The sequence below is a fragment of the Micromys minutus genome, assembly GCF_963924665.1.
Source record: "Micromys minutus genome assembly, chromosome: 8".
NCBI lineage: Eukaryota > Metazoa > Chordata > Mammalia > Rodentia > Muridae > Micromys > Micromys minutus.
In genome coordinates, this window is record NC_137977.1 from 40,227,700 (window position 1) to 40,250,643 (window position 22,944).

Below are 22,944 nucleotides of genomic sequence, written 5' to 3' on the forward strand. Positions count from 1 at the left end.
CGCAGCGACAGAAGATTGAGTTCTGGTGGGGACCCACTGCTAGTTCGCAGAATGGAGTCCTCTGAACTGTGTGCGTGCGCTCTCATGGAACAAATCGAAAGGCAACTGAGAATTGCACTCTAGCTTTTTGGAAAGTCGGGTCCCAAAGGTCGCACCTTTTAACCCTGCAATCCACTACAGCTTGGACACACCCCAGGCACAAATTCCTTCAACAACAATGTTCTTAAGTTGTCTTTAAGAAAAGCCTTCCTGATTTGCTCACGGTCCATGTTTACAGCAGCTTTTCAAGAATGGGTGAGCACAGAAGGAAATGCTAAATCAGGTCAATAAGCTTTTGACTAAAGAAAGTCCAAACCCTATAAAACAACCTTTGAATGTGTGTAAAGGTGCAATGGTCATCTGCGCATGCCCAAGAAACCTTAGCCCGTCCTTTTTTTGTGCTGTCCAATCAACAGTTTCTCTTCTCACTTCCTACAGCTTTCCAGGCCACCCACTGACTCGGGCATCAGATTTGTTTATTTGTGTTTACTCTTTGTTGTTGACTTGCTCGAGAAGACCCAGCTCCTGAGAGAGGGATCTAAGCTCGTAGACAGCGCGTTTTCACTGAAGGTCGATATCAGCACATTCATGGTCGTTTCATCATACTGAGTTTTAGTTCATCACAAATGATCGTGATTTCCTTCAGGAGGTAAAGAACTACTCGGAACAGGACTGTACCACACAGAACTGACCACAGAACAGGGGAAACTGCTTTCCTTTCCGATTTTTAGAAGATTTCTGAAAGTGTGACATTTTTTGAGCCTGACTTTTGCCTAAACACAAACTTGCAATCGATACGGGGAACACATGGGGAGTGGTGATGGTTAATTTTTATTATATATTGGAAAAGCAAAGAGAAAAGTCAGTCTATTGGAATATTTTGTTCCCGCACCTACACATTCATTCCTAGTAAACTTTTATCATAGAAATTCTTAGCCCCAGAAACCCAAATAACACCAGGTCATCTGAAGAAGTATCGCCAACTTAAGTGCCCGTAGTCGGAGGAAGATTTTATTCTCTATCCGAGAATATTGTTCTTCCTAGCTAGGGGAATGCTTTGAAAAAGGACACCATAAAATTTGTGGATTCAATCTCGGTGCTCAATGGAGGGCCAGCTGACCCAGCCTAATTACTGCGCTTATCATAAAAGCCACTGCCTCTCTAATGCCTTCCTGCTGGTTAACCTGAAGCACTTTTTAATAACCCAACGGCAGTCATTTCCTAAGGAGTATTTCCTTAAGAATTGCTTTCCCTAGAAGAGCCACATTTACAGATTTTTTTTTTTTTCATTCTCGTGTGTTTCAGCGTCCTACAGATTTTGGAGTAGAATTCAGAGCCAAATTAATGAGAAAGCAAGCTGGGCATCCACCTAGGCTGCAGTTCCAAAAAGAGAACTGAGACATCATTGGAATAAATTGGCAAGATGCAAATTGGTTTCACTCCTCACAGCATCACCTGTCTGATGTGGAGCTCTTGGGTGAATCACACATCATCAACTTGCTGCAAGCTCAGTCCACAAATCAATAATGCATGTTGTTTTGCTTACCAAGAATGAGTGACTTCATTTTAATCATCTAAATTTTAAAGCCCCAATTTGCTTTCCAAGATAATCTCTCATCTAGAAAATTGCAAAAGGAAATTGAGAGAGCAAACTGGAGAAAAAAAGGGAGGAAGATACTTGGTTATTTGTTAGCTCACTCTTTTATAGATAATGAAGTTGGTTTGTGACTTCTTACATGCAATTTATTGTGTATGAGTCCGTAGGCTCTTTCTTTTAGCTTCAGTTAAAAAGAATTAAAAAAATAACATAAAGAAAATATGGTAAATGGGTTTGACATTATTAGGTTCTGTAGAGCAACCCTGTCTCAAGTCGACTCTGAATGACAATCTGTTTGATCAGCTCTTTGCCATTTTTGTTGTAAGGGGCAACTTTAAAAAGAAGAAATTTAGATGCAATGTTGACCTTCACAGACTCATTGACTATGTAATTTCTGATTAAATAATTGTCTGCAATAACGTTAGAAGAGCACACTGTTTATTGTGGTGAAATTAGGTCTTATTATAGAGGCTTGAACTTGAACCTCCTGCTTGAACCTCCCAAGAGTATAATTTCAAATGTGTGTCATCATCATTAATGTCTTCACTGTTACTCTAGCAGTAATTTTGTTTCTTGGCCAATTTATCCTTACTTATAAATTGTTTCCGTACCATTTATAATTCATCATAGAAAAATCCTAAGAATTCTGCACCGAATCCCTCCATCTTCCATGGAAGACTAGGCAGTTTTTGATGGTTCTCTCTGTATCAGGTCTTGAACTAACAGCTGTTCACAATTATATGTCATACGTATTTAATCCTCCTAATAACTTTATGGCATAATTGTGACTAATTCAGTTCAGAACACAAAAGTTGCAGGTAAAACATGTTGCTTGTCTGTCTATAGTTTTGTGACCAATAAGTAATGAAACTAGAATTCGATTTGTCAGAGACATCAGTGTGTCTGACACTGGAATGCACACCCCAAAGCCTGCACTATCATTCATCATTTACTGAGAGAGCACTTAACACTGTGGTTCACACTGGGCACCTTGTTCCTTCTGGGTGGGCTTACCAAAATTGTGAGATGCTAAACAGCTGTCTGTATATGGTGGTCTCTTAACCTGTGAGTGGCAAAGCTAGCCATACTTAATCTCTTCAAATTACAGATGACTGCAATGCTTCCCGATACATTACTCTTCGGAGTGCTTACTATATGCTGAGACTGCCTATATATTACCATTTTTATTTCATTTTGTTATTTACTATCTTCATAAATATAAGGGCCTGAAGACCTGGTTACAACCCCCAGCACATAAAAAGTGCTGGGGTATGCCTTAGTTCTTGCAATAGGGAGAGATGCAGGCAGGTAGATCCAAGAACTTGCTGACCAGTCTGACTAGTTGGATAGTTGTGTAGCTCATCAAGAGATTGTGTCTCAAGGCAACAAGTAAGAGAGTTGTAGAGAAAGACATTCAACATCTTGCTCTGGCTTTTGTATGTGTGTGGATGGGTATATGTATATGGGTCGACCAAAAGTAGTACATGTTCTTAGACCCTAAATGGAGGGAAAGCATTGTTATATAATAAAGAGAAATTTAATGCCACCACACATTGATGTATAAAGGGAAATATTTACTTAATGAACTTGCTGAAAACAGAGGTTAAAGAATGAATCTTCCTAAGGGAAAGTGGACTAAATACTTAAGGGTGGATGAAGGAAGGAGGAACTAGAATGGGAGGGTCAAATTGGGAGTGAGAGTGAAGAATATGGGGAGGAATAACTAAAACTTAAAAGCCACTTGTCAGGCTGTATGGAACCTCAATAGAGTAGAATTTTCTTGTAAAAATTATTTTTCATAAATATTTGATATACTTCAATTTCATATATATATATATATATATATGAAAGTGAGTAAAATGAAATCAGCAAGTAACAGGGGAGACAGAGTCCCACCTGGACATCTCTCATCACCAAATAAGGCTTCCAGCACTGAGAATAAGATACATGTAATCAAGTTGTCGGTCAAAATGTTCTAATGAAAGCACTAAACAGCCCAGGCTGTTGCCAAGGCTATTGGTGGTTCTCCACAAACCAATTGCAAGGTACTATTCCTGAGCACAATCCTTACACAACTCATTGAACATGGAGATGTAGAATTGGTGTCCATATAGAGCCCTTACCCCTACAGAGTAGTATTCATGATACTAGAACACATTAGGCATGCTACCAAAGGAGAAAGGTAAATGCCAACTAAGCTTTACACCCTTTGACCTACAGAATGAGGAACTTAGAAGATATTCTGATGCAATAGTGGCACAAAGCCTATGGGAGTAACCAAGAAAAAATCTAATTTAAGTTATGGTCTACTCCATGAGCTGGAAATCATACCCAATGCTGCTTGAAAAACCAAGAACCTGACACTACATAGGTCAAGAATAAAATAAACTATTACTGTTTTGCTAAAGAATTTCTGACATTATTCCTTACTCAATAGATCTGCACCATGCCAGCCATCATCAGAGAAACTTCCTTATGTAGTAAACGGGAACAAATACAAAGACCCACAGCCAGACAATATGCAGAGGAATCTTGGAATATTCAGCTTTAAAGGGGTTTTACCCACCAAATTCCTTCTCTCAGGGATCATGGGGCATTATCTAAGAGAAGGTGGAAAGAGTGCAAAAGCCAGAAGATTTCCAAGGGATTCTTATTGGAGAAACAAATCACTCCTGCCTTAGGATTACTATTGCTGCAGCAAGACACCAAGATCAAAAAGCTAGTTGAGGAGAAAAGGATTTATTATCTTATACTGCCGCATAGCAGTCTGTCACAGAAGGAAGCCAGGACAGGAATTCGAACAGGGCAGAAACTTGAAGGCAGGAGCTGAATTAGAGGCCGTGGACAGGTGTTATTTACTGGCTTGCTCTTCACGACTTGCTCAGCCTACTTTCTTACAGAACCTAGGCTGGTCCCACTGACAATGGGCTGGGATCTCCCACACTAAATGCCCTACAGGCCTTTCTGGAGGCCAGTTTTATTGAGGTAGTTTTGTAGCTGATGCTCTTTCCTCTTCAGTGACTCTTGTTTGTTTCAAGTTGACACGAAACTAGTCAGCACAACTCCTAAAGGTAGGCTCCCTGCCTGGCAGTAGATAGCCAGCACAAAAGCAACTCAATGGAATCTTTGTATGTTCTTTGTCTTACAATGTTGTCAAGACATCTCCCCATGCACACCTTGCAGGTCCTTTGCGTAAATATGGCTTCAGTTAGGGGGTTAATGGAATCTCTGAGTGTACAGAATGTGAGTCTCTTTGTCTAGTTGTGTTTCTTGTTCTTTGGCTCTTTGTCTTATTTGGTTGTTTTGTCACGTTCTCTTTTTTTGCATTTTATTTATCTTATGTTATTATTATTCCTTAGATTCCTGTTTTTTAAGGAGATAGAAAGTGTGTGGATCCAGATGGGGAGGAACCGGATGGAGTACGGGGGATTATATCCCAGTAAGAAGCGAGAGTATTTTGCACATGGAAGGGATGTGTATGATTGGGAGGAATGGGGGAGACAGTACTAGGTAGTTTCCAACTTGATACACTCAACATTTTATCCTCTGGTGTTTATGATTCTTTTCCACTGAGTGTGGTCTGAGCCCAGGGACAGCAAGTATGGCACGGTTTAAGTGTGGCCTGCTGCTTCCTCTGATTGTATTACAAAACACTGTTACCTCTTTCCTTCCAGTATGCCTTTTTTTTTCTACTACATTTTCTTTTTCCTCTAGATCTCATATATTTCAGGTTGAAATAAGGCTTTTATGTTGTGAGATATTCGACAGAGATGCCCAGGTCCGAAAAAAGAGCAAAAGAAAATCTCTGCCTATCAGCCTAAGAGCACCTGGGGCTTAGTCTAGTAACCTAGAAAAAAGTCAGTCTTGCTGATAGCCCTGTCTGTGAGTGAGCTAGTATGATATTTTCCCCAGTTATTACTTGAGATGATTGTAACCTTCTAGAGATGCTGAGGTGGAGAACTTTCACAGAGAATTACTGAGAATGAATGAAGGTGTACTCTGTCTGACCTGCTACGTCCTGGGGCCATCTGCTGCACAGCATTCAGTGATAACACATTTCCCACAGAATTATGTTGGGACATGCTCTTCTCAGGGTAGGTTGTCCAGAACTCCTGCTCTTTTCATCCCCAGGTGAACACAGCCTTCTGCGTGTTTTGAATTCCATACCTCTGGAATTAAAGATAATTTGCTTTATTTTTTTTTTTTTGAAAGAGAAGGCCTATGTTGTTTAGAAGCACGACACCCTGCTTCTAGAATATTATTGTACAGTCATCCCTGGACTTCTCTTACTTTGACCTTAATTTCAACACCCAATAAGGCCTCATATATAGAATCTCTTCTCTGACTCTTAACTTCTAGATTTCTATTACCAGTTACATTTATTTTTCTAACTATTAAAAAAGCCCATCAATTCATTATAATAATTGCATAATTGTATACAAGTCATATTAAGTTCTTAGAAGCTTGTTTTTGTTACACAGACTAAGCTTGAATTAAATGAAAGGAATCATTAAAACTTGCAATTCATAATCAGAGAGTAGTATTTTTCTTATAGTACTTATTTTTAAAATTGTAAGATGGTCTGTTGTCTAGGTTTGTGGCTTAGAAGAAAAGCAAAGTTCAGAGACGGACATTTAGAAAGTACCAGGCAGCCGTACAATTTTCTCCTTGTACCCTGTGTGAACAGGGTATGAAGTGTGGGAGGTTACAGAAAGAGCAGTGAAATCGTCTTTGTGAGATTTTAACTCATTGCCCGGGGCACAGTAAACACAAACCTTGAGAGGTGCCTCGATGTTATTAATAAGAAGGTGAGAGTGATCACTAATATATCATCCTCTTCTATTATAAGGACAGATAAACCCCAAGAGTGCATCAGGTTACTGTGGCCATGATGATCCTCTGGGTGACCTTGCAGAGAGCAGTTTCTATGGAGATGTAATTGCTGTTGGGAGATGTGAGAGCTGTTTCTAAGTGGGCTGAGAACATATCACAGTGAATGAAAAATTAAATAAGAAAATAAACCATCATGTTCTACATCTACAGCAGGCCAAATTATGACCTCCCCTGAATATATCCATATACCAGTCTGGGGAAATTGATACTTAGTTATTTTATGAGGTAAAGTATATTTTGCAGATACTATTAAATCAAGGATCCTAAAATGGACAGATGATCGGACATTTCTCAGATTGGTTCAATACAGTTACGAAGAAGATAGAAGGCTCATTTGGAAAGTTGGCTATGCAACAGAATAATGAAGCCATTATGTAAGGAATGTAAGCCGCCTACAGATATTGGAAAAAGCTAAAAAAATAAAATAAAATAGATTCTACCTTAGACTTTGTATAAGGGAAGACTTTAGTTTTGACCACACAAGACCCGTTTTCAGTTGCTGCTCTTCATAACTGTAAGAAAAATGGCTGTTTTCAACAACCACGTATATTGTAATTTTCTGGCGCAGTGGTGAGAGACAAACACAGACTGTGTGGGGCTGGAGTTGTTTACCACTTGCATCAGGTGCTTTTCTCATTTCTGGGTTAATACCTGACCAAAGCACATAAGAAAGGCTTTATTTTGGTTGAGGGTTTGGGAGGTCAGTCCATCCTGGCTGGGAAGGTGCAGGAGCCCGAGGCAGCCTGTCACAGTCACCATCTACAGTCTGGAAACAGAGCTGAATGCTGATACTCAGACAAAGTGTTTTCTTTAGTTCAGATTGGGCCTCAGGCCATGGAACGGTGTCACTCACAGTAAGGAGATGTTTCCTCTTTCATTTAACTTTCTCACAGACATACCAAACATGTTTTTCCCCCCCTAGGTGATTCTAGATTAACAACTAAAAGTCCACTCCTTGTCAAAGTGATAACCAAAAAAGTGTCACTTTTAAGAAATAACACTGCCTACCCTCCCCCTAACTTTTACCCGTAGGCTTATGACCCTTCTTATGATGTAAAATACATCTAGTTCACTTTCAAACCTTCCCGTAGTAGTCTTTAACTGTCCCAACAGTCTTGAAAATTACAAGCTCAAAGTTTAGGTAGTTTTTGACAATTAGACTTGACAACAACAAACAACTTATATACTTACATGATGGAATAGCACAGAAAAAAAAAGTTCTCATTCCAAAAAAAAGAAGAACAAAAACAGCAAGGAAATGTTGGACCAAAGCAAGACTAAAATCCAGCAGGAAAAAGATCAGTTGTACACTTCCATAGGACTCCTGATGAAATCACCTTGTCTCCAGAGGACTTGTATAGCCCCTTGTTTCTTCTGACGTTCTTCCTCTTACATCACACAAAGCCTCTCTTCTGGGCCACTCCGCTGAGAGCATATCTCCCTTCTCAGTATATGTCCCATAGCCCTAGCCCCTCTGACATCCTGGGTCTCCAATATAACTTGTACTTGAGTGTCCTGGCTCATGCAGTGGCCTCTTAGGTCCTCATTTCAAGGAATCCAGCCTGAATCACACTGATTGGCTGAAAGGAGTTTTCTGGAACATTGGAACAAGCCTCCGGGACTCCCTCACTCCTGCACCTATCATGCCTGTAAAACAAGTGCAGTGTGGTTGCTTTTGCTGAGCTCTGCCTCTGAGATGGGGCCTGCTTCTTTTGTATTACAGCTCCATCACCCTCTCTGTGCCTTCCAGGCTGACTCTGGACAAATATTTCCTGAGGTGCTTGGTTTTGAACAGGGATCCTCTCTAGTGGCATTTCTTTTAGGATCCCTAAATAAATTTCATAGAACAGAACCTTTGATGGGTGCTGTCTTTCCTCAGGGTACCTTTCCCATTGTCCCAGTGTAAGGCGGGAGGTTTCTCTTCAACGCAAAATTTTAAAAACTATTAGAGCTACATCTTCAGCACCAGCCTTGTGGTAGCCCTGGATCTTTAAATTCTCTCCTATATCTAACAGATTGCATATTTTCTGCATCTCCGCCCCCCCCCACCTGTTTCTGTCTCTCATTCTATACAAAGACAGAAGCCGTGAACAGAAACCATGACCTGGTTTGAGTGGGCTCTTTTTGTAAAGATTTCCTCTTTCAAACAAATTTGATTGTTGTGTTTGCATTTAACTTTGCCCTTGTTAGGGTGCAGGTAGAATGGAGCCAGAGATTTTGCCAGAATACAATATAAATGGCCTGCATCCCGTTACCAATAGAGCTCATAGTTCCACTCTGGAATTGCCTGCTCTAGGCCTTTACTGTCCACTTTTCTCTTTGCATCTTACTTTTTGAAATTCCTATCAGAATGACAGATTAAGTTCCTCTTACAACATTCTAGGACTTGGCAGCACACTGTTGAAACCCACCCCAGGTTCTCTTTGCAGTAACTCCAAAACCACCACATGTCCGGGTACCAATTTTCTGCAGCAGGAAGCTGCAAGCAGCTCCTCTTGCTGTGCTCACATTTAGAAAGCACACAACTACTCACACTCATTTCACTCCTTCATTTAAGGCATTCAAGGATCCCAACCCATGGATCTACAATTCATGGTGGGTCTTCTCAACTCGTTTAACCCAAACTACAAATTCTCCCATAGATGAGGCCAGAGATTTGTTCCAGTCTCTCAGAAATGAGGCCCAGTCCTTAGATCAATTAATAGTTTGTCCTCAGAAGGAAATTGGAAGACCTGAGTCTGGCTGCTGACTTGTGGATGTGAAATGATCTCTCTTTGGTTTTTTGTTTGTTTGTTTTGGCTCTGTCAGCCATCACCACCATCCACGAGGATCTTGGCAACTTTGTGTTATACTATTTGGACATTTAGGCTTCAAAAACATGAGCTAAAACATGCTGAAAGGATAAAAAATATAGCCTAACCCCTCCAAGGACCCCAAGCTAAAGGAGCCTTAACCCCCACGCCTAAGAACCCCTAAATAACTCAACTTCCAGACTCTGCTCTCTGCCAGCAAGTAGATATAAGGTCACACTCCTTGTTGTTCCGGAGCCTGCTTTCTGTATAAAACTGGGTGGAAGGACATAGGACAGGCCCTTGGATATGCAAGCTGGGCCTAGTAAGTTAACAGGAGATAAGCTGACTTAACCACCTATCTGGCTTCTGAAAACTGCTTGCACCATAGAAACCCCCCACCCTAGTGACTTATCCCGAGTGCCATTTGTCACCCCTGCCCAGGAGACCAAGCAAATACAGACCTCCGAGACTAGGGAACTGAGTGGTCCATGGAGCACTGGCTTAGACAGTTTAACATGATTGGTCCATGAAGCATGGGTTTAGATAATTTAAAATTATTGGTTTGTGATTCGCGGGCTTTGTGAACCCTATAAAAGCTGTCCCGATCCTAAACTTGGGGTCCGCAGTCCTCTACCCCTGTGTGGTATACGACTGTGGGCCCCAGTGCACTTGGAATAAAAATCCTCTTGCAGTTTGCATCAAGACTGCTTCTTGTGAGTGATTTGAGGTGTTGCCTTTCCTAGGATGGAGTGTGGGAGTCCTTGCTTTGAGGATCTAAAAATGCCTTTTTTTTTTTCTTACAAAGTTTTCTCACCTCAATTATTTTAGTATAGAAATACAAAAGGTTAAGAATTGAATTAAAAAGGGTAAATGAAATCCAGAGCCCAGACTAGGGACAACACTTGAATTGTATAAGTGACTCAGGTTTTCCTGGGGATAAACAAGCACACAGATAATCTTCACGTGCCCATAGCTGTAATTAGAGCCTAAAAAGATGCCTTGCACGTGAAGGATGCTCAAATAAAATTGCTGGTCCTTAGTCTACTCTTGCTGCACCAAACATTATAGGCTGGATATTCATAAACAGTAGAGATTAGTACAAATCGCATATGGAGGCTGAGAAATTTAAGACAAGGTATAGAAAAATATGGTATGTGGTGAGGGTGTGTCTTCTGGTGTGGCCTCCCAGGATAAAAGAGAAAGGCCAGGTGGCATGCATGTGAAGCTTAACCCTGTTCATTAGAGTTGACCACCTCTCTTCCACAATCTAACCATTTCCCAGGAGCCCCATTTTTTTGAATGTTTCAATATTGGGGGATGTAAATTGGGAAGGAACACATACTCCTAAATTACAGCCCTAGGTGAAGAAATAATTCAGAGTTTATGGGTTTGGAACAATTCTTGTTCTACATTGGTGTCACTTCTGATTTTTCAGTCTTTCCAAATGTTGGTATATGATCCAAATTTCAATGTCTACACACCCCCCCCCCCCCCGCTCTGGAATATTTTTTTTTAAATCTCACACATTTTGTTGACTGAGAAACAGGAAGCTAAAGTTGAGCAATTCTAGTTCATATCCTGAAGAAAGACCAGTCCAAACAATCCTTTCCTTAAGTCTGTCTCCCTCAAATGAAAAGTTCATCTGAACAATTCAATTTGTGTTAAGATGAAGTAGAAATCTGTAGCTTTCTCTGATAGTTTAAGGCTCTTAGAGATGTGTCATTACATTCTTTTAAAAAACAGACTTCTTTAGAGTGAGCTAACAATACACATTAAAGGCAATAACTCAGCACAGTGAATATTGGAGGGCTGAAAAGATACCAGACAAGCTCCTGCTTAGGAAGAAAAGACCCTAAGGCTGAGGGCTCTGGTCTCCTATACTTTGCCTTTGCTCCCCTTGACAGTCTTTGAAGACAGCAAAGACCGCCTTTAATTCTATATTCAAAGAAAATACTGTTAACCATGTGGCCTGCTGTGATAAATTCAAATGGGTGTGAAATTTCTTCCAGGAGAGGAAGAAAAGACTGGTATTGATGTTTTTCTTCAGCCTCTGCATTTCTGCCCCTAAGATGCTTAATTTTAATGCATGGCATGATTTCTTTCTTTTCCATGTAGTCCCCAGTTCTTTTGCTCACTGACCAAAAGATTCCGTTTGAAACTGCACTTTATCACTAAGGAACAGCATCTAGAAGATCATGTTCCAGAAGATTATGGGAGATGAAAATCAGACATTAAAAAAATTAAAGAAGGAGGCTGAAGAAATAGTTCAATGGTTAAGCATGCTTGCTGCTTTTGCAGAGGACCTAGATTCAGTTCCCAGCATCCATGTGACAACCATTTGCAACTCCAGTCTGAGAGTATTAAAGGACCAATTCTTCCCTCTGTAGACACAAGGCACTCACAAACCATGCTCACATGCTTGTAGGTAGACACTCATATACACAAAATAAAAACAAACAAATAAATCTTTAAAATAATTAAATGATGGAACATTATTTTAAGTGTTATTACCAGACGATCACAGACACATCTTTTTGTGATTGCATCCCTAGTACAAGCTGTCTACCAATTAAGATTGTGTTGTTGAGCTCCATAGCAACTCTCAGAAATTGCCATCAGTATAGTCATTATCAAATCTGCCAAGAAAGATTGGTCATCTTCTCAGAAAAGAAAGAAAATAAGAGTAGTTGGCGGAATATATATGGAAGATGTGTCTTATGCCTTTCCCACACTCCCTTCTTGAAGCATTTTTTTGTCAGTTATACAAACAGTTACCTATTATGGTTAATATTGGAACCAAAGGTATCAACGTATGTTAAAATAAATAAATAAATAAATAAATAAATAAATAAATAAACAAATAAGCATTATCTTACAGGAGCGTAGCTAAGCACAGCTTACAATGTTGGATTTGAATGGAACTTTTTCGAGCATGCTGAAGAGATATGTATCATTTTGCTAGCTTTACCATTAGTAATTTGAGAAGGGCTTGAAGACAGGTGTGTTTGCATGCCCAAGAACACATACTGACTGCTAGTTGAAAAACACTCTTGTTATTGAGAGACTTTGGCTTAAGTATATACATCAATGTCTGGTGTGTGATAGCTTCAGTCCTTCCTGGCCTCTATCATGGAATAGTTTGAAATGGGTACTCTTCATCTGTGTTAATGAATATGACAGTAAGATATAAAACATAGAAAATATGTAAAATGGACAACAGATTCCTCAGTAGCACATTTCCCAAGTGCTTCGGATGGCCAGTTTGAGCTATAGAGAAGAAGAACTTTGAATTTAATGTTCTTTCTCCTGTTTTCACAATGTGGGTATAACAGAGACATGCCTATTGGGGTTTGCAGCTCATGTGCTCAGTAGAAACGTTGCTCTATCTCTGTGCATTCCATGGGAGAATCTCAAATCACTCAAAAGATACTATGCTTTCTGAGAATGTATTGTGATTTAGGACTACTGCAAATATTTCTGCATATTGTGATATTATGACTTATTAATTAATTATTATTTGATTTATAAGAGTTTTGCCTACATGTATGGATGTAAAGCATGTGCAGTTGTACCATGATGGTTAGAAAACAGAATCAGATCCATGACAGTTACAGATACTTGTTAGCCATCATTTGGGTTCTGGGACTTGAACCCAAGCCCTCTGCAAAAGTGGCTACCTCCATTAACTGCGGAGCATCTCTTCAGCCCCTGGTATTATGATGTAGGCTAATTAGCTCCAGATCTTCCTTTCTCTAGATCAGTGGTAGTCAATCTGTGCTCTGGCCCTTTTGGAGGCTGTATATCAGGTATCCTGCATATCAAGTGTTGCGGTAGGTATAAAGAGATGGTAACCTTTTATACTGTGCTAGTGCTGTCTCCTGTGGGGCCGCATAGCATTGCAGGGTATCTCTATCTTAGTGGCTTCATGATGCCTCTATGAACTCAGGTGTAGTTCACTCCACCCACCCCTGCTGCATCTGTCACAGGTGGCCTACAACTGCCCCAGCATGTTGTTTTCACTCATTTTCTTCCACTGCCCAGTATAAACATGACTCCATAATCATTAACTTATCAAACAGGTTTATATGTTAAGTTCTCAATCCACAAACCCTCTACACAATAAGCTTACAACCAGGGGACAAAGATATAAGCTGCCCATCTAGATAAGATAAATAGACCCATAGAGACCCTTAGAGATAATCATAACAACCTTATCAATCTAGAGATGCGTTGAGATCCACGTTTGCTTCCATCTTGCTTCCTCCTGTATCTCTGCCTCTCTCCTTCTCTTCTGCTCCTCCAGATTCTTTCCCCACTCCACTCTCCACTGTCCAATCATGTAACACCTTGACATCAACCTACAAACAGGTATTTATTTACATTACAATTCCTAACAATAGCAAAATTGCAGTTATGAAGTAGCAATGAAAATAATTTTATGGTTGAGGGTCATCACAACATGAGGAACTATATTAAAGGGTCCCAGCATTAGGACAGTTTAGTACCATGACTCCAAATGATCCATGTGTGGTGAAGGAACTCTCTCTGTGCTTCAACCATCTCAGGGTCAGAGCCCAGCTGCTGGGGTCAGTCCCTCACAACCAATGACCCCAACTTCCTAAATTGTTCAATTGCTTTAGTATGCTCTTCCATCCTGTCTTCTGCCTCTGATTATCACAATGTCTTTGTCATGTGGCTCTACGTGGCACCCTCTCCCCCCCCGATAAGCTCCATTTTCTGTCTCTCCTGTGATGCTTTTGTGTGCTCCTTTGTCTCAGCATCTTTCATAAGAATACCAGTGTCACCCCTGCTCTGAACCAGGCACCGTCCTCCTCGACTAAGCAGAGAGCAGACTAAGTTAACTGATGAAAGTCACTCTGGAAGGTGCAGGCTACTTTCAATCCAGGAATGAATATGCCATGCCACTGGATGATAGACACAAGGGATAATAAATCAAGGTAGAGAGAGTCATACTAATAGGAGAGGCTTGTGTCATATAGTGTGGTCAAAAGGAGGCCCAGATGAGGAGGAGGTAACATTTGAAATTTGAGTAGTCTTTAAAGGTTGGATTCTCAGTATTGCTGAACACTTTCAGACCCCCATACTACTTTCAATAAATCTGTAGATGAAACAAACACCTGCCAGATGAAAGGAGAGAGAGGCTAACGACAGGAAACACAAGTGATAAATCCACACCAATCCAGTTCCACGACTAATTTATGTTCCAAGAGCATGTGGAGAAAAAAAAAAAGTTAAAAAGAAAATCCTCACACAGAGACTCTTTGATGAATCACCAGTAGCTAATTGTCATGGCACATCCCACAGGCGCGACATATCATTTGAAATCTGGGCAGATTTCAGACGAGAAATGTTATTGCATTTTAAACAATACCATTAGCCAATCCGAAGCCACTCACCGCACGGCGCTTTGTTCCAGCCTTCCAGTCAGAAGATGAATTACCCGATGGTTCTATTGTCAAAATGACATGGTGAAAAGAGAAGCATGCGGGTTGTAATAATAATGTGGTACATGTGTAGAAGGTCAGGGAAGCAACAGATTAACATTCCAGAGAAAGATTTCCCCTGGGACGCCTCTTGAAAGTATCAAAGGCCAAAGATCAGGACACTAGTAATGCATCTGGCCTTGGTGGTGAAATTGTTGTATGTCTTTAGCTTTGCTGAGGACAGAGCTGTGTTCCTTTCAATTAACCAAGAAGATCTCTCTCCTAGAGGATAAAGAAGCCATCCGTAGGAAACTGCTTCAGTGCAAATGACTGAAGGGAAATGAGCTTGTGTGAAAAGATGGGTTGCTTACTTCAGATTAATGAAATAAAATGGAACACAATCCCAGGAGAAGCAGACTAAATAATCCCCACACCCCCAGAGATCAAAACAGAACATTTCTAGCATGACATTTCTTCATTGAATTTTAAAACCAAGCTGAAGTTTGCAACTGTTCTTAAAGGTGAGCTGGGGATTGTGGGTTGGAAGAGTCAGGCATTTCTTTCTAACTTAAGTTGATTTGAGGCAATGGAAGTGGAGGTAGGGGAAACACTAAGGCTCTGCAGGCACAGGCATCCAGTATAAAGTGGATTTCATTTCATTACTCACTGCTGTGGAATGGTAAATTCCACTTTCCTATTTTTAGAATGGAAAAACGCATATATAGCTATTTGGGGAAAGTACTTGCTGTCACTTTGTTGGACACACCCACGTCCCTTTCTTTGCCTGCCATGGTGGATAATTCTAGGGTGAGCTGGTAGGCAGCAAACAGAAAAGGCATATCTTGCTACTTTGCTTCTCTTTCTGGGTAGAAACCCTATTTAACTCCAAGAAGGAAAACTTTCTGTGGGGGTGGGGTGCAGATATGGCTCAGCAGCCGAGAGCGTGTGCTCTTCCAGAGGACCTGCATTGGGTTCTCAGCCCTCACATTGGACAACTCACAATAACCTTTGGTCCCAGTTCCAGAGAATTCAGTGTCCTCCTCTGGCCTTGGGTGGCATACCCCACCCCAAATATACAAGCAAATGAGGAGATAGTTACTGGGAAATTATAGAAAATAAGAAAAATACAAGTGATTTACAAGATGCAAGGGAATCTGACAATAGTCATTTGTGAGGCAGCAGTTAAAATATGTTGTGAAGGGTGAGATGTAGTCCAATGTCAGAAACTTTGCCAGGCATGATCAAGTCCCTGGGTTCTATCAAATGGGCAGTGGTGTTGACAAGTGTGCCACTGGCCCAGTGTGAGGGCTTAAAGTTCCTTTCCATCACTAGTACCTGGGTAATCTTCAGCAAGTTGCTTAGCCTCTCCGGACCTTTTCTGTAAAATGTGTAAACAGTAACAGCCACTTCTCAGAATTAATATGAGCATGACTGAATTTTAAATTGCTTAAATTAAGGTTTCCTGCTATTGGCAATTTCTCAGCCTCTCAAGGTGGCGTGCATGAAACTTCAAGTGCACGAGCACTCTAAGAAAATACTAGTTTCAAATGAAAACTTTTGTTGTGATTTGCAACGTTTCATTGTTATCTCTTATGCGAACTAGGTTTTATGTCAACTTGGCATAGGCTGGAATCATTTGTGAAGAGGGTACTTCCAATGGATAAAATGTCCCCACAAGAATGGCTGGTGGGTAAAATTTTGAGGTATTTTCTTGATTAATGCTTGACAGAATGGGTCCATCCCACTGAGGGCAATGCCAGCCCTGGGTGAGCATCCCTGGATAGGATGAAAAGTTGGGCTGAACAAGCCATAGACAGCATGCTAGTATCAGCATTCTTCTTTGGCATCTTCTTCAGTTCCTGCCTCCAGGTTCCTGCCTTGAGTTCCTTCTGAAACTGCCCTTCATGATGGGCTGCGATTGGAATATGTCAGCTCAAATAAACCACTTTCTCCCAAGTTGGTTTTGGTCATGGTGTTTTATCATGTCAACAAAAACACTAACGTGTGTGTGTGTGTGTGTGTGTGTGTGTAGGTCAGAAGACAACCTTAGGTATCATACTCACATTGCATTAGCCCTGAAATTTGAGACAGGATCTCACCGGCCTGATGCTCACCAAACTAGGTAGCCGGATGCCAGTATGTACCTGGGTCCACCTGTGTCCACCTGTCAGGTACTGGAATTACAAGTCTGTTCCATTGTGTCTGACTTTTTCACACAGTCTCTAACTCAGGTCATCATACTTGTAAGACAGTCACAGACTGAGCTCTCACTCCATCCTTGGTGTAAAGTTTCTGTGGCCTATCAGAGTCCCAGAACAGAGTCTCGACCCGCTGCCATGAAAGCTGTAGTTCCCAGCTCTGCTCCTCACTCTCTCCTTCTATTCAAAAACTGCTCTTCCTGAAAAACCAGTCCTACCAAATAGGCAATGTCTTCAGACTACAAAGAAAAGTTCCATGAAGATATAGCTCAGTGTATATGTACAGATAAAAAAAAGAAAAAGCGACTGGCCCCTCTTATTACTCTGATAGTCAATGTTTGGGTGAGTTGGTCAAAGCTACTGCACCACAAAACCTTGGAGAGCTCCTAATCTTTTTACGATTCCTGAACAATGGTGTCAACTCTTCACTGCTCTTGACAATTACGGCTGGATAGTCTTTGAATCAACAGTAAATTGGCAATGGGAGACAGTCTGACCTGGACCCTAAGAAGAGGCTTTCAAGGGCTCACCGTGACTACCAGAGGCAGATGCGGGCTGATGGGCACACAGGAAAAGGATTAACAGAGTCAATAGCTGTTTGATGAATTTCTCTGCAAAGAGAAGCCTGAAGGACAGGAAGGAATAAGGAACACATAAACGGCTGTGAGAAAGAGCCAAACGCCCTATTGCTGTTTCCTAAGAGACCGAAGCTCCCAGACTGCAGAATGTGCTGCTGCTTATAAAAGCTCCCGGAAACGTACTTTCTTACCAAAATTCAAAGCAGGGCTACAAATCATCTCCAGGAGACAAAAGACAATAAGTAGTGTCAACACAGAGGGATATATTTTACTCTGCCCTGCCACGAGGAATTATGGCGGTCTGTGAGCACTGGAATATAAAGTAACATACGTTGCCTGTTGTCAACAGAGTTTGAAATTACAAAATGTAAAACCAATATATTTCCTGTGCACTGTGAAACAGCTGGGGTATCTTTATGGCTTCTAGCATGATGCCATGGCGTCTCTCAAAACCCTATAATTCTGTAAGCACGTTAAGTGCAGCCTGTCATTTATTTAGTTTGTTTATTTGGCTTCAAGGATTTCTTTCACAGGCAACACAGAACAGAACCAACTGTAAAGGGTCTGATGCACCCCGGACTAAGCCCATCTCCCTAAATCTCCAGTCCAGGCTCTCTTGTGTTGAGTGGCATAGAAATTACAATCAAGGTGTGAGCATTGTTGAGCAGGATGCCATCTTTTTCTGTGTGGGGGAGGAAGAAAAAAAAAGGATTAAAAAAAAAATTGCAGCAGGAGCATTTTCCCCATGGCCTCTCCAGAACCCAAGTCAAAATTTAGTCTTTTATGAGGTTGACAGCCGTGGAGTTCAAACAAGATCTCTTTCAATGACAGATGGTGATAAGCAAGTCAAATGCTTCTTAGTTGATGGTTTCTGTGCTAGACATTAGAGGTGTTGTAACTACTGACCCATATTAATGCCCTGCACCGACAAAATGAAGGCAGTGGAACTGGGTGCCCAGTCTCCTACCCTAAGCAATAATTAATTTTATTGTCTTCATTTTGGATGCTTAATTTAAGCACTGTGTGTGTCAATCAATCAGTGCAAAATACTCTGATTGCTTTCAATGACTTGGCCATTGTGTTGGTTGGGTTTTTATGTTTTACTCACGGATCACATTTTTCCAATGATTATTTATGGGCTAAAATCCTGCGATAGAGAACTGGCTGGGAATTTAGTGAGGCTCTGGCAGGGGGAGCAGTGGTGGATTCTGAGTGTATACAAGGCTGTTAGGCTGCTGCTCAACAGAAGGCTAGGAGGGCTGAGGTGGATACTAACAGCTCTGCCTGGGGCGGGGAGGAGCTATGGTACCCAGAGAGGAATTCCTGATGAAAGAAGGACGCAGAAGCCTTCTCTTTACCTGGTGGGCTCATAAGGCCAAGAATTCCCCTCACACCGTAGTTTGTCAGCTGTCAGCAGTGCCTGACACAACCAAATCCCAAAGCTCCGCTGCATCTAGCAGAAGTACCCCCGTGTTTTCATCTTTAAAAGGAAAAGAGGCATCAGATGCTGCTTTTCAAACAAAGACCCAGTTTTGTGCTTAACACCACAAAGATGACTTGATTTTCTGTTCTTGGGGGTGGGGAGGGGGCGCCAAAAGGGAAAAAATGGGAAGAAGAAAAAGAAATAAAACCTTTGTTCCTTTGAAGTAAGAGCAAGCTATGTGAAATGAATTTTAACCAGGTTCTGCCAATATCTATCAGCGCAGAGCATTTCATATTGCAGATAATAAGAGGCCGGGAAAATGACAGGTGAGAGAAAGGAAAGGCTGGAGACAAGACAAGCTTCAGAGTTTTCAATGTCCGGGTCAGACGAGGCCCGAGGAGGCCTGAGGGATGGGAGTTTTGGAATTCAAAAAGAAAGAGGGGTAGGGAAGGAGAGGGAGAGGGAGAAAGAGAGAGGATTCATTAAGCCAGGAATTGAAAGTGGGTGTTAATTTTTCTTTTAAATGGGCCCACCTAACTATTAGGGGGAAAATCAAATCCTGCAGTTGGTGCCGAGAAGACTAGATAAGAAATGAGTGGCATCTGCCAATAGTTATGCGCATGCTCATTGCATGCCATTCAGTCAGCGGGTTTCTGAAGACCTCCTGTTGGTGAGTCAAGGTGGCCAGGATTCCTTTTCATGTCGATGGAAAGAAACCAAGACTGCGGCAAATAAAAAAGACAGGTCTTCCTCCAAAGACAGGCTGTTGGAAAGTTTGGTGTGGCAGCTGGGGTGTGAATAGAGAGATTGAGAACGCAGTAGTAATATAATCTCAAGGGCTCTGTGAAAGCTTTGGGTGCAGACATCCTTCTTAAAACAAGGCTTCCTAGATCGCTTTATGACACAAGCGAGTTCTAAAAGACCAATCAAAGAAACTGCCTCTGCTCGGGCTGGTGGGAATGGAGGAATAGACACACTAGGTTTGGTGTTTAAAGCCGTTTCCGGGATGCTGGGAAGAGGCACTGAAAAGGCAGAAGCAAGTTCAATGAGATGCTCAAATATGAGGCTTTTCTCCTTGTAAATTCTTCGCCAGGGGAAGACAGGCTTAGAAACCATGTTGAGTTGAAATTGATGGTTCATACACACATCAACCACTTCCGTGTTTCTTGTTCTACGCTGTGACCCACCCACAGTCCCAGTTTAGCTGTGCAGAAATAAAACAGGCAAATTTAGATAAAGGGGAGAAAGGTAACGTAATAGCAAGGGTGGCAGGGCGCATGCAAAGAGCAAGGTGCAAACACTAATTCATCTGACGGTGGAATTGCTTTGCTTATCTTTCTGTTCATCCCACAGCAGCAGGCATTTGCCGTCTAAGAACCTTTGTAGTCTGGGCACTGTACAAACAATATATGTTCCATCTCTATCCCAAGGATGAACGCACCAATGGTACACACTTGACCTGGGGAAGATTTCAACTAGCACACAGAGAGAGCTGACGGTTTTAATTACCTTTTGTAGTGTTTACTATCAATCTGGGAAGAGAATTGCTTGAGATTCAGGCCAACGTGGAGGATGCAGCAGCTTAGAAAGTAATTATTGAGCAAGAAAAAAAAATCCATTTTAAAAATTATACTTTAACACTCAGTATTGGAGTAGCAAAGCTAAATATTTCTGAATTTTGTTCTTATAGACCAGCGCTTCTCAATCTGTGGGCCGCGACCCCTTTAGGGTGGTTCACCAGATGTTTACGTTATGATTCCTAACAATCGCATAATTCTGTTATGAAGGAGCAACAAAATAATTTTATGATTGGAGTTGACCATAGAATAAGGAGCTGTATTTAAGGGCCACATCACAAGGAGGCTGAGGACCACTGTTTTAGACTCCGAGTTAAGTTTCTGGATTTTATCGCTTCCAAATGAAGGAGGTTGGAACCCAGCCATCCCTTGGATGACCTTGACATTTCCTGCTGTGAGAGGATGGACAGTAAAAGAAGGGATTTTTCTTCTTATTATTAAATATAATAATAATTGGCTGTCTCCTCGGGCTAGATCACTGCCTGTGACTGGGTTATCGTCGGTAGGTTGCCATTCTAAGCTAATTTGTGGCGACTCCGGGCAAGGGATCTGTGTAACTGAGACTTGGAAAATGCTAGTGGTCTTATCCAGCCCGCTCTGATTTTCATGTGACTGTAGACTCACGGCCCCACAGCAATTTTTGTGGTCTATATATACAATAACCTTTCTGTAAAGTATCATCCTCACATTCATCACAGAACCAAAGCCCTCTGATTTGTGTGTTAACATCTGAGTTTAAGTTGAAACCTTATCAAATCCATTCAGGACTTCTAAGCCCTTAGAGGCTGTCCCCGTGACCCAGTTGGCAGCAAAAAGCAAAGCCAGAAATACAGTAACTTGTACAAACTAAACCCTCAGGGATATAGTTCTACCTTAGCAAGGAATCCATATAAGCTGAGGCTGACTCCTGAATAAGCCAAGAAAATGAAAACTCCTCCAGGAAAGGGATCCTCAGCTGCCTGCTTCAGGCTAGTCACCTGCGCATGCGCATTGCTCACTGTCTTCCAGCGATGTCCTTTCCCTCCAAACCAACAGCACTGGAGTCTCTCCCACATCAATTCTGCACTAGTGATTAAAGGAAAAGATTAAGGATTTAATGGGAGAAAAGATAAATAATTATGGCTTTAATCGCGATGCTAATTTGCACACAGAGACTGGATTTGCTGTACATTTCTGGGGCAGAAAATAGACACAAAATACCAATTTCTGATCTACAGAAGTGAAGAATATAAAATAATACTTGATCCTAATTGTATGTTTTCATATGCTAATATATACAGTACTAATTTGAAAAATTAAGCATAGAAGACAATTTTGGGATCGTTTATTTTAACATCATCCTCTGTAGAAGAGAAAAACTGTTCTAAAAATAGTTGTCTTCTTTTCAACTCTCTAAAATTTCTTGAGTCTCTCAATGGATTTCAGATGTGTGTGTGTGTGTGTGTGTGTGTGTGTGTGAGAGAGAGAGAGAGAGAGAGAGAGAGAGAGAGAGAGAGAGAGAGACCACATGCATGTATATGAGCATATAAAACTATAACGTCCTGGGACCATTTTCAGATAAAAGGACTCTTAGATTGATTAGGTGATTATTCTGCATATCACCTTCTGTATTTCTGGCAGAAGAGACCTGGGTTGATACAATAATATTTTTTAGATATATTTGTTAATAGTGTTGTATATTTATTACTAACATTCGTGGAGCTTACACGTTGTCAATATTTTATTATCAACTATAAGTTTTGTAATAGTCTCTTTCTCCCTCTCTTTCTCCCTCTCCCCTCCCCCTCCCCCTCCCTCCCACCCTCCCTTTTTCTCCCCCCTTCCTTCCTCCCTCCCTGACTCAGTGATACAAATGTAGGTCAAATCAGACCAGATTCAAAGCACTTCAATGTAGGTTTATTAGGTGCTGTTCCCAGGTGGGTTCACTTGTCCCAAGGAACAGGGTCAGAGAAGCTGTTGGCCAGGAGGTTTTATAGATCTTAGGTGAAGGGTGAGGGTTATAACATGTCTGCTAGGAGCTGGTATTATGCTCATATATGGTCAAAAGCTGAGCCCCTGGGCAGCACTCTTGTGTGGGTTGCTGGAAATTAGAAGGCAAGGGGTAATGAGCAGTTAGCCAGGAGTTTTCTGGGTGAGCCAGGTTTAAGAAAGGAGAGCAGATAGGGTTTCCCAGCTAGTACTGGACAAGCAGGTTTTCCAAGCAAGCATCCATACCTCTTTGGAGTTAAGGACAGTGCTTCGGATCTGGTGACTTCCTGCTGAAGAGAGAGTGCATGTGGGAAGAGTTGGGAGTCGGTAGGTCAGAGCTTGGGTCGAGGTATGGGTGCAGAAACATTTGGTTAACTGTTACCTTGGAAACTTCCAGAATCCATTCCTGGAGAAAGTGGAAGAGGCAAGGGGAAA